Source organism: Bombyx mori, chromosome 8, assembly GCF_030269925.1.
Source record: "Bombyx mori chromosome 8, ASM3026992v2".
Lineage (NCBI taxonomy): Eukaryota > Metazoa > Arthropoda > Insecta > Lepidoptera > Bombycidae > Bombyx > Bombyx mori.
In genome coordinates, this window is record NC_085114.1 from 7,332,357 (window position 1) to 7,346,954 (window position 14,598).

The window sequence follows — 14,598 nt, forward strand, 5'->3', positions numbered from 1 at the left end:
GAACACATTATTATTTACAAAAAGTGTCGCGACAGCATATATTATGCCGCAATAAGTGTGCTTTTGTTTAAAAAAATAAAACAACGTCAAATATCGTTTTTTGATAAAGACCCGAGCGGAGCCGGAGCGGGCTGTTAGTTATTGATAAAACGGATGTTTGATCCAAAATAAAAATAAATGTTACTGAAATAATAGCTCTGACTCCAGAATTTTTCGTATAAAAACCCCAGGCAATACAATTAAATATTATCTTAATTCAGAAAGACAAATAACATCTAGTTTCACTTTATTCATCAAATGCAACACAACTTTAAACTTCGCGGAATAATAGAATATACAGAAAACATTATAAACAACAATTAAATTTGTTTGAATTTTTAACACAAATATTAGTACGTACTAAAATAAAATAAAAACTAATGTTTTATCAGTTGGCAGCGGATCCTGCCACTGCTGAGGTCCGTGAGCATTGGTCAAAACTCACTATCAAACAATCCTGTGATACAGTTACAACCAAACTGCTGTCTAGGCAAAAGATATGGAATGGATTACTTCGAAGAAAGAAACAGATTATCCACTCAGGTGCACTAGCATCACTCCTTGCAGTACTAAAGAAAAATAATTTGGCAGTTAAGTAAAAAATAGATGAGGATTCTACTAGCAGGGACGGATGATAGGGGAGTAGTGGTTCGACAAAGGGTCTGTCTACACACATAAGGGGTCGGGGGATTATATATAAGGGTCTTATACATATTCCCCCTTGCCCAAGGTCTGCCTCGGGAGTGGTTTAGTAGGTGGGCCTATCATCTTCAACCCGGCCTTTAAGATCTCCGACCACCGAGTCCCAATACTCCGCACGCCCTTGCGGACGCGCTAACCTCGTACGAAGTTTGGCCATCAGCCGGAAAAAAGAGAGTCTTCTTTATATAACCTAATTACTTATAATATAATGCACTATTACTGGCATCAGTACATATCATCGAATAGAAGAAATACGATAAAAAATTGAATCCCGTAAACGACATCTTCAATATAACCTTACATACATACATTCAGGTTCTTAACGATAATTAGATATTCGGATCGTCGATCTACCGAGCAAAGATTCGGTTCCGTGGAAGAACTTTGACGTTTTCCGAAGAAATTTTAAGACCACGTCCATCGAAAAAAGGAATTGTTTTGCTTAAATACTCGATAAGTCTGTACCTACTCATAATCAATTATAAATAAAATATTGGAAACTGTTAGAGTCAGGAGCAAAATATGAATTGTAGTATATCTTTGTTTATGGCTCAAGGCTTAGCAGCGGTAGTTAAAAGGTCAAGTCAAATTTATGATACAAGAAAATACATTATGATATCCTCTTCGCGGGATTAATCTGTTTCAAGTGTTAACTATATAGTGAAAAAGGTCAAGTCAGTAACTAAAACAGGGCAAATTTGCTGTTTTTTTGCTATTTGATTTAATCTGTTGGTACTTTCTAAATTATTACCTAATATCGACACGATTGAATTTTCTCTCATCCGAGGATTGGACACATGTTGTTGCGGCCTTGTCTCGGTTTTCGCTCCAATGGGGTGAAAGTCCATCGTTTGCTCCAGAACAAAAAAGAAAAGTGTTTTGTCAAATGTTCGGAACTCTTTTTTGTCAGATTAATAATGATCGTACTTATGTAAATATTCCGTAATAATAGTTTCAATATTATAACGGAATGTTGTTGTGAATACCATTATACTTTATAGCCTACGGATAAAAGTATCAAATACTTTGAGTCCGACAAAGGACCGCTATCTAAATAAGCCAAGATAATAATAGATATTTTTTCTATATTACACACGGCAATCCAACCAACCACACGAAGTGGTGAACCACAACAGTTAATAAAATATATATAATTTAATTGAATAATACTCATTTTAAATTTAAAATATTGTCGGTGTATTAAACCAACCTTTTTAAAAATAGCAACAGGAATTCAACAGTTACAAAAAGAAACTTGTGAAATAATATTCTAATATGGTTAAACATTTTCATTTATTTTCTTTAACTAGTCTAGAGATTTCCCATTAAACAAATTAATAAACAAAACTTGCTTCATAAATGGTTTTTTCCCTGTCGTCACAGAAACTTTGTGTTTGAAATCTCCTTGATGTTATATTCTTACAATGTTATATTAGCTATAACGTGACGCAATCAGAAAGTTTTATGAAACAGCAAAAAATGTACTACAGTTTAAAAACCACAGTTTACATAAAAACCGTTGCGCTATATTAATAGGAATTAATGTATATAGAAGTCAGTAATATAAAAGTCATCGTGGCCTAAAGAATAAGATGTCCGGTGCATTCGTGTTGAGCGATGCGCCGGTTTACGGCGGTTTACGGCGGAGGCGGGTACAAATTTTTTTAATGAAATACCTATGTCCTCAACAAATGTTCACGATTGACTTCCACGGTGAAGGAATAACATCGTGTAATAAAAATCAAACCCGCAAATTAATAATTTGCGTAATTACTGGTGGTAGGACGTAGGACCTCTCGTGAGTCCGTCCGGCTAGGTACCACCACCCTGCCTATTTCTGCCGTGAAGCAGTAATGCGTTTCGGTTTTAAGGGTGGTGCAGCCGTTGCACTAAAGAATTAAGACTTAGAAGTCATGACTCAACGTGGGTGTGCGACATTTACATTGTTGACTTCCTTGATGGCCTTAAGTGGTTAACGGCGAATGCCTAGTATCAGGAAGGTCATGAAGTCGTTCATCCGTCTAAAAGTAATAATAAAAATTATAAGAAATATGTATAGGATATGAGAAATAAGGAAAGGAGAAATAAGAAATAAGGAAAAGAAAGAAATAAATTTTTTTTTGTTTGACTTTGTTTTTTAACTAATCAATATAAAAACAGAAATTGAGTAAATAAATAAATATTTTCAAATTTGAATGTGGCACAAACTGAGAATAAAATTTAAAATGAAAAAAATTAAAGGAGCTCCCATATAATAAGTGCATACAAAACAAACAAAAAGTTCAATATTTTTAAGCGCACTCTAGTTGAGAACTATTGTATAGGGTATAAAACAAAGGATAAAGTGGTGGGCGAGTCACATAAATGCAACACTAGCTTCCCATTGCGCTAATGTGTCTGCCATGTTGCTCAGCGTGCCGTCTATAGTTGATCATTTCGGTCACTTAACTGCCAATAACACTGAAGGATTACTACAGGGTACAACAATCACGAAGTTTGTTTTCGTTATATAAGAAATAAACCATCAATCAGACGTTACAAGAACCGTTAAGTGTATCAGTAGTGGTTATATAATTACCTTTACGCTTTAATCTTGCGAAATAATCTTCGTACCTCATTTAGACCTATTTACTGTCGATAAAGACCATTGATGCTACGACAGTATGACGTGTTTAGAAAAGAAAAAAAAATGATTTAAAATAGTATAATTGGATAAAGATTTCTTTTGTTGAACCTATTTACCTACCTATAACCTATATACCTACAAGATAAAATACATTCACGTAGGTACATTAAGAGTGCTATTACAATAAAATATTATTCAGATTCATTTTCAAAATACTATAAAAACTATATTTGTATTTTTTTTTATCTTATTGCAGTCAACGACTTTATTTAAAGAATTGTTTAAAAACAAAATAGGTTTAATTAGATATTTTATTCGGTATCGCGAGTCGTAAACATAATTAAAACTGTGTTCACGGCTTAAGATCGCATTAGTATTTTTAATGTTATTGTTTTCGACCCTTCGAATGTTTTACAGTTTTTGTGACAAAACATAACGTGAACTTTGATGGCAGTCAACACTATAATAATCACAAATACCGAGGATCTTAGTCGTACGTGATCACGAAAACTGTTCAGTAAAAACAGTTTTCATGTATTTTTGGGAAGTTTATTTTTTATTTTTTTATTGCTTAAATGGGTGGACGAGCTCACAGCCCACCTGGCGTTAAGTGGTAACTGCAGCCCATAGACATCTACAACGTAAATGCGCCACCCACCTTGAGATATAAATTCTAAGATCTCAGTATAGTTAAAACGGCTGTCCCACCCTTCAAACCGAAACGCATTATTGCTTCACGGCAGAAATAGGCAGGGTGGTGGTACCTACCCGCGCGGACTCACAAGAGGTCCTACCACCAGTAAAGGTAGGATAAACAGTAGACCTTCGTGGTTATATCTTTTTAATCTTGGCATGTCATTCATAAGGTTCATATTGGAAAAAAAATCCAATCTGAACTATACTGGTAACGGACTCTATGGCGAGAACACGAGGAGCAAAGTAGTGTGAATTGATTTATTAAATTAGTTTAGTGTGTTTTCAGGCTTAAACGTGTAACAATGGTGATTTATTAACCGATTAGCATCTATGAAAATGCAAAAGTATTGAAAAAAGAAACAAAGTCGCTGGACATGACTTCTCGGGTTTCATTAAAAAGTACACTGAATTCTAAACAAACTCTCACTGCTTAACTGACAATGATACCTTTTCATTTCATCTCATCGTATCGCCTCATTCAATTTTCATCCACATCATTTTTCATATAACTGAATAGACTACTACTACTATTGCGCTGGCGCTATGACCTCGAAGTGGGTCTTGGCCCCGGACAATAAACTTCGCCATTGATCCCGGCGCTGTGCAACACCTTCTTAGTCCGACACTTGGAGCTCACGTAAATTTCGCTAGCCCTCACGGCGTATAGGGAGCGTCCCCCGGATGGCGGATGGGGGAGTGGTCGCTAGTACCTACTGCCTAATTAGTTGCCGGCTAAGTCCGATGCACTCGCTGACCAAAGTAGGGTATGGTCCTCCTGCATTGTGGTGGTTATGGGGCTGACAACCCCTTCATGTAAAAAAACCTTTTGTTACAAAACCGATAAGAAATTATAGCTAAATATTAAGATATTCGATCACTATTGTTGATCGAAATATTTTTACAATAATGTAATATTTTTATAAGCTCGACAATGGCAGCAATGGCATCCCAAGAAGCCATTTTCCATACCGATAAAAGAAGAATCGTACCTACTAACAAAATGCTATGAAATTTTACACGTAAAATTTCAAACTATTTTTTTTGATCTTGTATATTTAAAATAACTCCTCTTTTTCCCTAAATAATATCTCTCTTGCTAAATAATATTAGCCCTGTATTAAATTTATGAACATCTACTACTAATTACTGTTAACTTTGAAGTGGAATCCAATAATTTGAGCTAAAATTAAATAAACAAACCGTTCAATAAAATTTCACGATTGTTGAAAGATTGTTCTATTCTATATCTAATTATATCTATAATTCAGGGACTTCCATGGAGTTTTTGTGGCATTGGTGTTGTGTGCTCTGTTAGCTCCAATAACTACTTTACACGAAGATAAAAAAAATTTACCTTCCTATTTCTAGTAATCCTGAGGGGGGTTACATTAGTTTCACTGAACGTTTACGTCATGAAAATCGCCTTATTGTTGCCGCCATTGACTACTCCCCGAATCCTAATCACGCAGGAGCTAGTCACCGTCGACGACCGTCATGCGTGAATATTTTGTGAACCTGAATACTTCAGAAGGGTTCAAAGTTGTAAGTTACTAAAGCGCATAAACATCAACATGAATGTTCACCTTCCTTAACTTACTTTATATCTTGCATAAATTAAATTGAAACAACGCTTAAAAAATACTCTATGCCGATGAACGGGGTCATGGCTCATCTGGTGTTGTATTTACCGGAACCCACCCATCAGTTAACAATGCGACAATTCTATCTCGAGACACGAGTTCTAAATAAATAATTTCTAAATAATAGTAATACAGTATCACAGCTGTCCCATCCTTCAAACCACACGTCTTTATGGATCCATCAGATCTAATAACATTTGCATTAGACGCCTTCAGCTCTAAAGCTAGGCTCAGGCTTAGGGACCTCGGTAACCCAAAAGTGCAATCTAACCCATGCATCAGCCCACTGGCATACCCGATCCTGTGGACCGAATGGTAAACATTCGACGTCGCTGTAAGCACGTCATTACGGGTCCTCCCAATCCACTAACGGTGCTTTTAGGTACCCCAAGCACCAGTCACCGTCCTCGCCGAGCCCGTCACTTACGACGAAGAGCTCGACGAGTAATTTAACCCATAGACACAGCCCACTGAGTTTCTCACCGGATCTTCTCAGTGGGTCGCGTTTCCGTTCCGGTGGCGAAGCACTGCTCTTGCTAGAGCCAGTGTTAGCAACAGTCCCAACTTAAGCCCCGTGAGCTCACCTCCTCGCCTGGTTACGCTGACATAGCCTCTCAATGCTATCAGCTTAGGTAGGATATAAAAAAAAGTCCGCTGAGTTTCTCGTCGGGTCTTCTCAGCGCGTCGCGATTCCAATTCGGTAGATTCATTCGTGAAGCAGCTGCTCTTGAATTGTTAGGTCTCCTTTGGAGGCGCTCAGGCAGCTGTTAGCAAATCCCACCCCTCCTGGCTGAGCCTTTGCTTGCCCACCTGTCCTGGTGAAACTGGAAAGGCCTCCGAACCACCAGGAATCCCTCATTCATAAAAAAGGACGTCCCCCTGCCCGGTGGACCGATGACTTGCGGCGATATGCTGGGAATGATTGGATGCGGAAGGCGGAGGATCGTTCATTGTGGCGGACTATGGGAGAGGCCTACATCCAGCAGTGGAGAGATACAGGCTGATGATGATGATAAAAAAATAACGTCTAGGACAAGAATATGTATATCCCCCTGATGAAGGTGAAGGTCAAAGGGCGACCTGAGGGGGTTCCCGCTGCCTGGCGCGCTATCAGCACTCTAGCGCGCTGCCAAGGAGAAATAATAAAAGAGCAACCGGTTGGCGATGCATCGCGTTTCAACTCGACAGGCTGGTTCTAGTCCACCGGGGTATTCCGAGACATCAGCGATACCGTCAGGGCGGCCCGACGGGCTGCTGTACCGAGACGGCCGACGTTTCAGAACCTTCGATTCTCCGTGAAGGCTCCGTCGGCAAGACGACCTTGGGGTGAGCTGCACTGTCTGGTTGAAGTGCTGACCGCGGTAACGCCCTTACCTCATCCGGGTTCTGACCTCGGAGGGGATCGGACGCTTGGGCGTAAAATGCAGGGGAGTCGTTTAGTGGATAAAATCCTGAAAACATCCTTGGGCAAGCGGTTCGCAGTCGCGGATCACCACATGCCCCGCGGAAAAAAAAAAGGTCAATAATATATATCGACGCTTGAAAGGCAAACGTGACTAAGCGACAATGCGTTAACTTTACAGTAGACTAATTTAAAGTAGAAATACCTGAAAAAAAATATATTTTAACGAATCTAGCTGTAGGATTGAAATGATTTTAATAGACCTAGAAATATATTTTTTTGCGTATCGAATATGGTTATTGAATATGTATAAAGCAGTTATTGTCGCTTAGTCACGTTTGCTTTTCAAGCTTCGATATGTATATAGGCTATATAGGCAATAAAGTATATATATTTTATCATAAAGTGAACTTTCACTGCTTAAACCTGAGGATACAATAAATCGACTACCTAAATACAATAATTAACACAACCTTTTTTTTTTTTTTTTTTTTTTTTTTTTATGATTGAAAGTTTACTGGTGGCCCGAAGGCCTTTCCAGTTTCACCAGGACAGGTGGGCGAGCAAAGGCTCAGCCAAGAGGGGTGGGATTTGCTAACAACTGCCCGAGCGCCTCCGAAGGAGACCTAACAACTCAAGAGCAATTGTTTCGCGAATGAATCTACTACCGGATCGGAATCGCGACCCGCTGAGAAGATCCGGCGAGAAACTCAGCGGGCTGATGCATGGGTTAGGTTGCACGTCGACCTCTTTGTCGAGTTCGACGAGTACGGTTACCGGGATCCCTAAGCCTGCCCCTAGTATTAGAGCTGAAGGCATCTAATGCAAAGGTTATTGGATCTGATGGATCCGTAAGGACGTGTCTAGGGCGTCGACGGTGACTGGCTCCTGCATGATCAGGATTCGGGGAGTAGTCAGCGGCGGCAACGATAAGGCGATTATCATGACGCATAGCCTTATCGAAGTATCGTTCCGACGCTGACTTCATGTATTTCCGAATTGATTCGAGGCCCAGGTCGTCGTGTAGGTCAACGTTCCTCACGAACCACGGAGCCCCGACAGCTAACCTGCAAAAGCGGGATTGTAGGGATTGGAGGGTGTCTATGTGTGTGCGGGCCGCGTGAGCGAACACCACACTCGCGTAAGTCATGACGGGCCTTATGCAAGTTTTGTAAAGTGTCACCTTGTTCCGAAGGGACATTTTACTCCGCTTACAGATCATGGGGTAGAGTCTACCGAGAATAAACGCGGCACGGTCACGGACTGATTTTATATGCGGGCGGAATGTCATCGATGCATCCAGGGTAACGCCCAGGTACTTGACCTTCCTGGCCCAGGGTATGGGTTGTCTAAAGAGAGTAATCGGGGGTGTGAGATTCCTCCTCCTAATCCGGGAGGAAATCCGTGTGGAGCTTCCCCTCTGAAATAGCACCGCAGTACTTTTCGCTGGGTTGATGTCTATGCGCCATTTTCGGAACCACTGTCCTAGGGCTAGGGCTGCGCTCTGAAGCTTCTTCGCGATTAGGGACTTATTTCTACTAGAATAGTAAACAGTCGTGTCGTCGGCGAATAAAGCTAAATGGGTCGGCGGCGACCGGGGAATATCGTTTACGAATAAGCTAAATAGGAGGGGTGAGAGGACAGAGCCTTGCGGGACTCCAGCTGTGAGAGGTCGTGGGGAGGAGCGGGTTCCCTCGACTCGATATCGAAAAGAGCGGTTCGACAAGAAGTCCCGTATGATGAGCACGAGACTATCCGGCACGCCCATGTTGAATAGTTTGAAAATCAAACCATTGTGCCAGACTTTGTCGAACGCTTTTGCGACGTCGAAGAAGAGAGCTCCCGTGTATAACGGTTTTGGTCGATTAAGCCCCACAAGAATGTGCTCCGTGAGGCGGTGCACCTGTTGAACGCATGAGTGATTTGTACGGAATCCGAATTGTTCATCGATAAGAATGCCCTTGGATGAGACGAAGTCTCTGAGGCGTTTGTAGAGCAGACGCTCATACAGTTTGCCTAGAGACATGAGGAGGCTAATCGGGCGGTAGCTCGTCGGATGATTTTTTGGTTTACCGGGTTTATGTATGCCGATAACGTCCGCTTCTTTCCACACCGCGGGAAAGATACAGTTCGCCATAGCGGCATTGAAAATAGATGCCAACATCACGATGAGTTGGACGGGTAGAAGTTTAATAACGCGGTTGGATATACCGTCGGAACCGGGAGCCTTGCGAGGACGTAGGTCTTTGATCAAGTCTTTAACTTCCATCGGGGTGACGGGTGGTAACGCATCAGAGGGTGGCAAGGAGGCTCTGCGTTCTACCTCACTGTCTACTAATTCTACATGAACAGGGTCCACGGATTGAGTGCTGGGCGTGCACTGGGTTTGCAATGTATCGGCCAGCAGCTCTGCTTTTTCGTCATCATCGAACGCCGCGAGTCGGCCTGAGGGGCCTACGAGGGGGGGCATAGTTACTACCGTATCCGATTTGAGAGTACGAGCTAAGCGGTAGTAAGACCTTTGAGAGGGCGCGAGTCCTTCTAAGAAATCAGACCATCTGGCATCTCGGACTTCGGTGATGCGAGACTTTACGTCGCGTTGTAGGGCACGCATTCGAATACGATTTTCCGCGGTAGGATACCTATCGTACGCACGGATCGAGGCGTTCTTAGCTCTAAGGAGTTCCCTAATATCGTCAGGCAATTTGAAGCGGTGAAGGAAGTCCTCCGCTACAACTTGCTTCGATGACCTATCTAATGTCGAGGTGATGTGTGACGTTACGATGTCTATGGCTTCAGCGGTATCCTGAGGAGACGGGATAGAGTCCGGACTAAACGGAAGCGATGGTGGATCAGATTCAGCCAGGCTGATGCCCAGCGTGTGCCAATCCACCACAGTCCTCGTGACGGGAACGGAATCGGGAGCGCGACCGAGCTTCATAACGACGGGACGGTGGTCTGAATCTAACTCTGAAACTACTTCGATCGAGTGTAAGCGCAGAGTTACGTTTTTTAATAACGCTATGTCGAGTATATCCGGGCGATGCGCGATATTTAGCGGGTAGTGAGTCGGGGTTAGCGGAGCGACGATATCGAAGGCGAGATCATCGACTAACGCGTCAAGCCGCCTGCCATTCGGGGTTGTGGTGTGTGAGTTCCACCTGATGTGTTTACAATTTAGGTCGCCCGCCAGAATGACAGAGCTCCCCATACCGAGCAGCGCCTCGATATCACTGCTTAGAACGATCTTATCCGGTGGAAGATAAACGGACGCGATAACGATCGGCGCGTGTCCCGTCAGTGAGATTCGGCACACTGATGCTTCGATATTAGCGAGCGCGGGAGGATCGAGCGGGACGCAATGCAGGGCTCTTCTATAGTAAATGACGGTACCACCACCACGGGCAGAGAGCCTGTCGTTCCTGACCATGTTATAGTTCGCGATTTTAGGGTCACGGCGCGCGGGCTTAAGTAGGGTCTCCTGCACTAAAAAGATATCAATTTGGTGGTCACGCAAAAAGTCAGAAACCTGATCACGTTGATTTGCGAGACCGTAAGCGTTAAAAAGTCCTATCGTTACGGATAGGGGCTTTATTCTACTTATATACGCCATTGATTACCGGCGGAGTGAGGGGAGGACGTACGTATTTAATGACGCGTATACGTCGGCGTATTCCTGCACAACGGCGATAAAGTGTTGTGCAGTGGAGGCAGCGCGAATGGCGTCGCCCAAAGCGTTAACGCGCTCAAAGTTGATCGACTGAAAGAAGTCGATCGCTAAAGCGAGATTGTCGGACGCGGTCGGAGGGCAAGTCGCGGGAGAGGGACGAGTCGCGGGGGCGGGACGAATCGCGGAGGAGGGAGTTGTAGCCGTGTTCGTGTACGGCAGCGGTTTTGCCCAGGCCGAGACACTGGGCACCGCCGCCGGAACGAACGCTGGCTTAGCCTGCGACGCAGAGGGTGCCGAGGCTTTGATGTCTGGGCCGGAAGCTCGGAGGCGGTTTTGGCGGGCGACGCGGCGATTTATTTTAGGGGCTCGGGGGCAACCACGGTAATTCGCGGGGTGACCCTGTGTTCGACACAGGACGCAGCTAGGCGGTTCCGTCGCGGTTTTTTGGTCGCGAGCGCAGAGGGCCGTGGCGTGATCGCCCAAACACTTAACACATCGGGGGCGCGCGTGACAGTTACGGGAAGAGTGCCCGTACAATTGACAGTTATGGCACTGGCTAGGAGTGCCTTTTTTATGGGGGGCTTCGACAGCGATACCAGAGAGCCTACAGACGGTCTGTGTGTTAAAGATTTTCTTACCCTCGGGGGTAGGCTGGAGAGCGACTAGAACCATATTATATGGCTCCCTACCGCGACCGGTGTGCATACGGTGCACAGAATTCACTGGTAGGCCTTGTTCTAACAGGTCGGCTTTTACGAGCTCTACATCTAACTCTTTAGGGATTCCGCGTATTACAACGCGGAGTTCGCGCTCCTCCTGGAGCGTATACGTATGGAAACTTATACGCTCCTTACGGAGGTAAGAAGAGAGGGCCCTATGGTCGTCGGGTGTTTGAACCTTAATTTGAATGCCGTTCGCGAGGTTACGGGCATTCGTGAAATTTATATTTTTGGCCTTAAGGGCCAGGCAAACTCGATCCCAAGCTGCCTTCTCCTGAAGGATAACCGGGGGAGGGGTCTGGGTTTTATTTTGTGCCACCGGACGCGGCGACGGAGTGGCACGGGCTGGGGGCGCAACGGGAGTCTGAGGGCGGGGGCGCGACGCGTTCACGGCTTTGCTAATTTTAGCGGCCGCGGGAGCTCGAGACTCCGCGGCACGCTTCTTACCCTTCTGTACCAGGGTGAATCCATACGTCGATGAGGCGGGGGCGAGGTCGACCTCCATGTCCGAGTCAGAGTCGGAGCACGAGGAGGCCGGTGCAGGCGACCTACGAGCAAGTGTAGGTGTTTTAGAGGGCGCGACGGAGGCCGCGGATGATCGCTCAGCTGAAACGATGGTCACGGCGGACGACGCAGCAGCTTTTCTCGCCAGTATAGGCGACACGGGAGCGGCAGGCACGACAGAGGCTGCGGTGCTCAATGCAGAAGCTCTGCACGCAGGTACAGGCGACGCAGGAGCAGCGAGCGCGGCGGAGTCCTCGAGAGGGCTCGCAGTGTGATTGGCCTTGAAGGCCAAAAACTCCGAGGCGAGCTGTGGGTGGCGAAGTCGGAGGAATTCCGCGAATACAGCGTCCATGATCGCTGAGTACCCAGGTGGGGCGGCCCCGGGTCTTGAAAACACTCGCCTTGCGGCGAGGCCCCAACTTCTCGGACCTGAGCGGTTCTATTGAACACAGGTGGCAATGCGGCGCGATTACTACAGGACAAAGAAAAAGCACAACAAAACAGAAATTACGAAAAGAAACAAAACAAATAAATACTTGCAGGAAACCACTTTGTCGGCAGATGTACCACGAACACAGAAACAACAAAAGGAAACAAAACAAATAAAAACTTCCAGAAAGAGCACTTAGTCGGCAGATATACCACAAACACAGGCCGCGCGAACAATGGCCGGGCTAACAAAAGCCGGGCGAACAAAGACCGGGCGATCGAGTAGACGATGAGCACGTCCGCACGTGACGGGTGCCTCTATCGGAATGAACACAACCTCACTCCTTGCGTTTCCGTTATAAAGTCTATATTTTGTGACTCTTTTTTTTATGACCTGATAACATAGACCTTTAGGTCTTATATTATTTGGAAAATGTTCATTAATTTGGGATTTGTGACTCTGTGACAAACAAGTCACAGGCTACATTTATAAATGGAGTTAATATTTACTTACATAGAACATGAGATAATGAGATGGACGAATACAGGTACCTCTGTAAAATGTAAAATGTGTAAAATGGGGTGATTAAGGAATTGAGAGGTGATTGGGGAAAAAACCAAGAAAATCTTTCGACGCTCAATATTAGTTTTATATTCGTTGCAAAATCTTCCATTTTTTGTAGTTTAATAGTAGAATGTTGAAAGTTCACAACTCTGAATATGCATGATAATAGCTGCTAACTTATAAAAAATCGCGTTTCAAATTAACTTCCTGTGGTGGTAATTATTTTAGTGCTAGAAATTTTGTTATCTTTAATTTATTTGATAGTGTCTGAACCATCATATATATTAAAGGTAAGTCTCAGTTGTTATTGGTTTTAATGTTTTTGATAAAATAAAAATACATGTAAAAATCTGTGGTTTTGGGGGATATTGGGGACGTCTCAGGAACAAATAACGAAAAAGGAGTCCATTGGGATGAGAAGAAGTGAACTGGAAACGACCTAAGTATAAATAGGTACAGGTTTGTAGGGTTGTCTATGTAGTTATAACAATATTTTTTTAATTTGTTGGTAAGAGTCTGGTTTATTCATGATGTTTTTGTTTAGAACTTTTATTCAAAATTATCAATGTGTTATTTTATTATTTGGCAAATATTTACATATATTATCAGTTATGTATTGTTTTCTATTTTTAGATATGCCTCGCGTGTACGTATCAAAGAGTGCAAATCCTTATAAGAGATATGGTCCCTTAATATTAAAAACAGCAATAGAAAACCTATGAAATTGGATATAAGTCTTTAGTTGAAATAGCTAATTAAGCAAAGCAATTTAAGCAAAAGTAAGTCGGTTTTGCATAGACATGTAAACAAGAACGATGAAATCTCAAGGTGGACAAAAATGTGTAAGTAATACATAATAAAATATATTAATATTTGTTCAGAGTTGGGGTATCCACCTGATTAATTCATGGAATAACGGACACACCTAATCTCTTAACCCAGATAAAAATATCAGCCCCTAAGTACTTCCTAAGAACGAAGAAATATAAACCGCTTATAAGAAAGCCCGCTTGTTCAAATTTAGGTGCTTACTCTCCCTTAAACAGATTCCTTTGGGACTACAATAATGTCCACGGGCAGCGCGGTCTCCGTCAATGTTCATTCGGAGTTGTCCGATTGTGCTGAACTAATTTTAAGTGATGAAATAGATGTTTTTTTTCTAATTGTCTTACAACTTCAAAAATCTGTCACAGATAATTTCCCAAGCAAATATAAATTAATCATAAGTAATTAAATGTAATCAAGTTTTAGTTATTTTTTTTTTTTTTTTTTGTCAATGCATTATCGATTGCACCTAAATTCATGCCATCTGCCGTGTACTTTTGTCAGTTTTTCAATGTTTTTATTGATGATCACTTTGTTATTGCAACTAAATAAAATAATTGATTAAAATCAAGGAGTGCAAGCTCTAGCTAATTTCTGGGTAAATAGGGATAGCACCTATTTTTGCTTTCTTAGCTTAAACTCGAATGCTAATTGCATAGCTTTAAATTGGATAACAAAGATACCCCCAAGACTCAATCATTTTGATCCTGATATAGCATTTTAAACATCAACAACTACCTTAAAATTGTTCATCAAGTTGGAATTTGTCCCTAACCACCCC

The 14,598-nt window shown here is 42.9% G+C and overlaps 1 protein-coding gene across 1 annotated transcript in view; it reads right to left on the reverse strand.

The window, feature by feature from the left end:
- The window catches only part of LOC101745690 (LDLR chaperone boca), a 180,062-nt gene that overhangs the window by 153,477 nt on the left and 11,987 nt on the right, over positions 1–14,598 (reverse strand). The gene's annotated exons all lie outside the window — the stretch shown is intronic.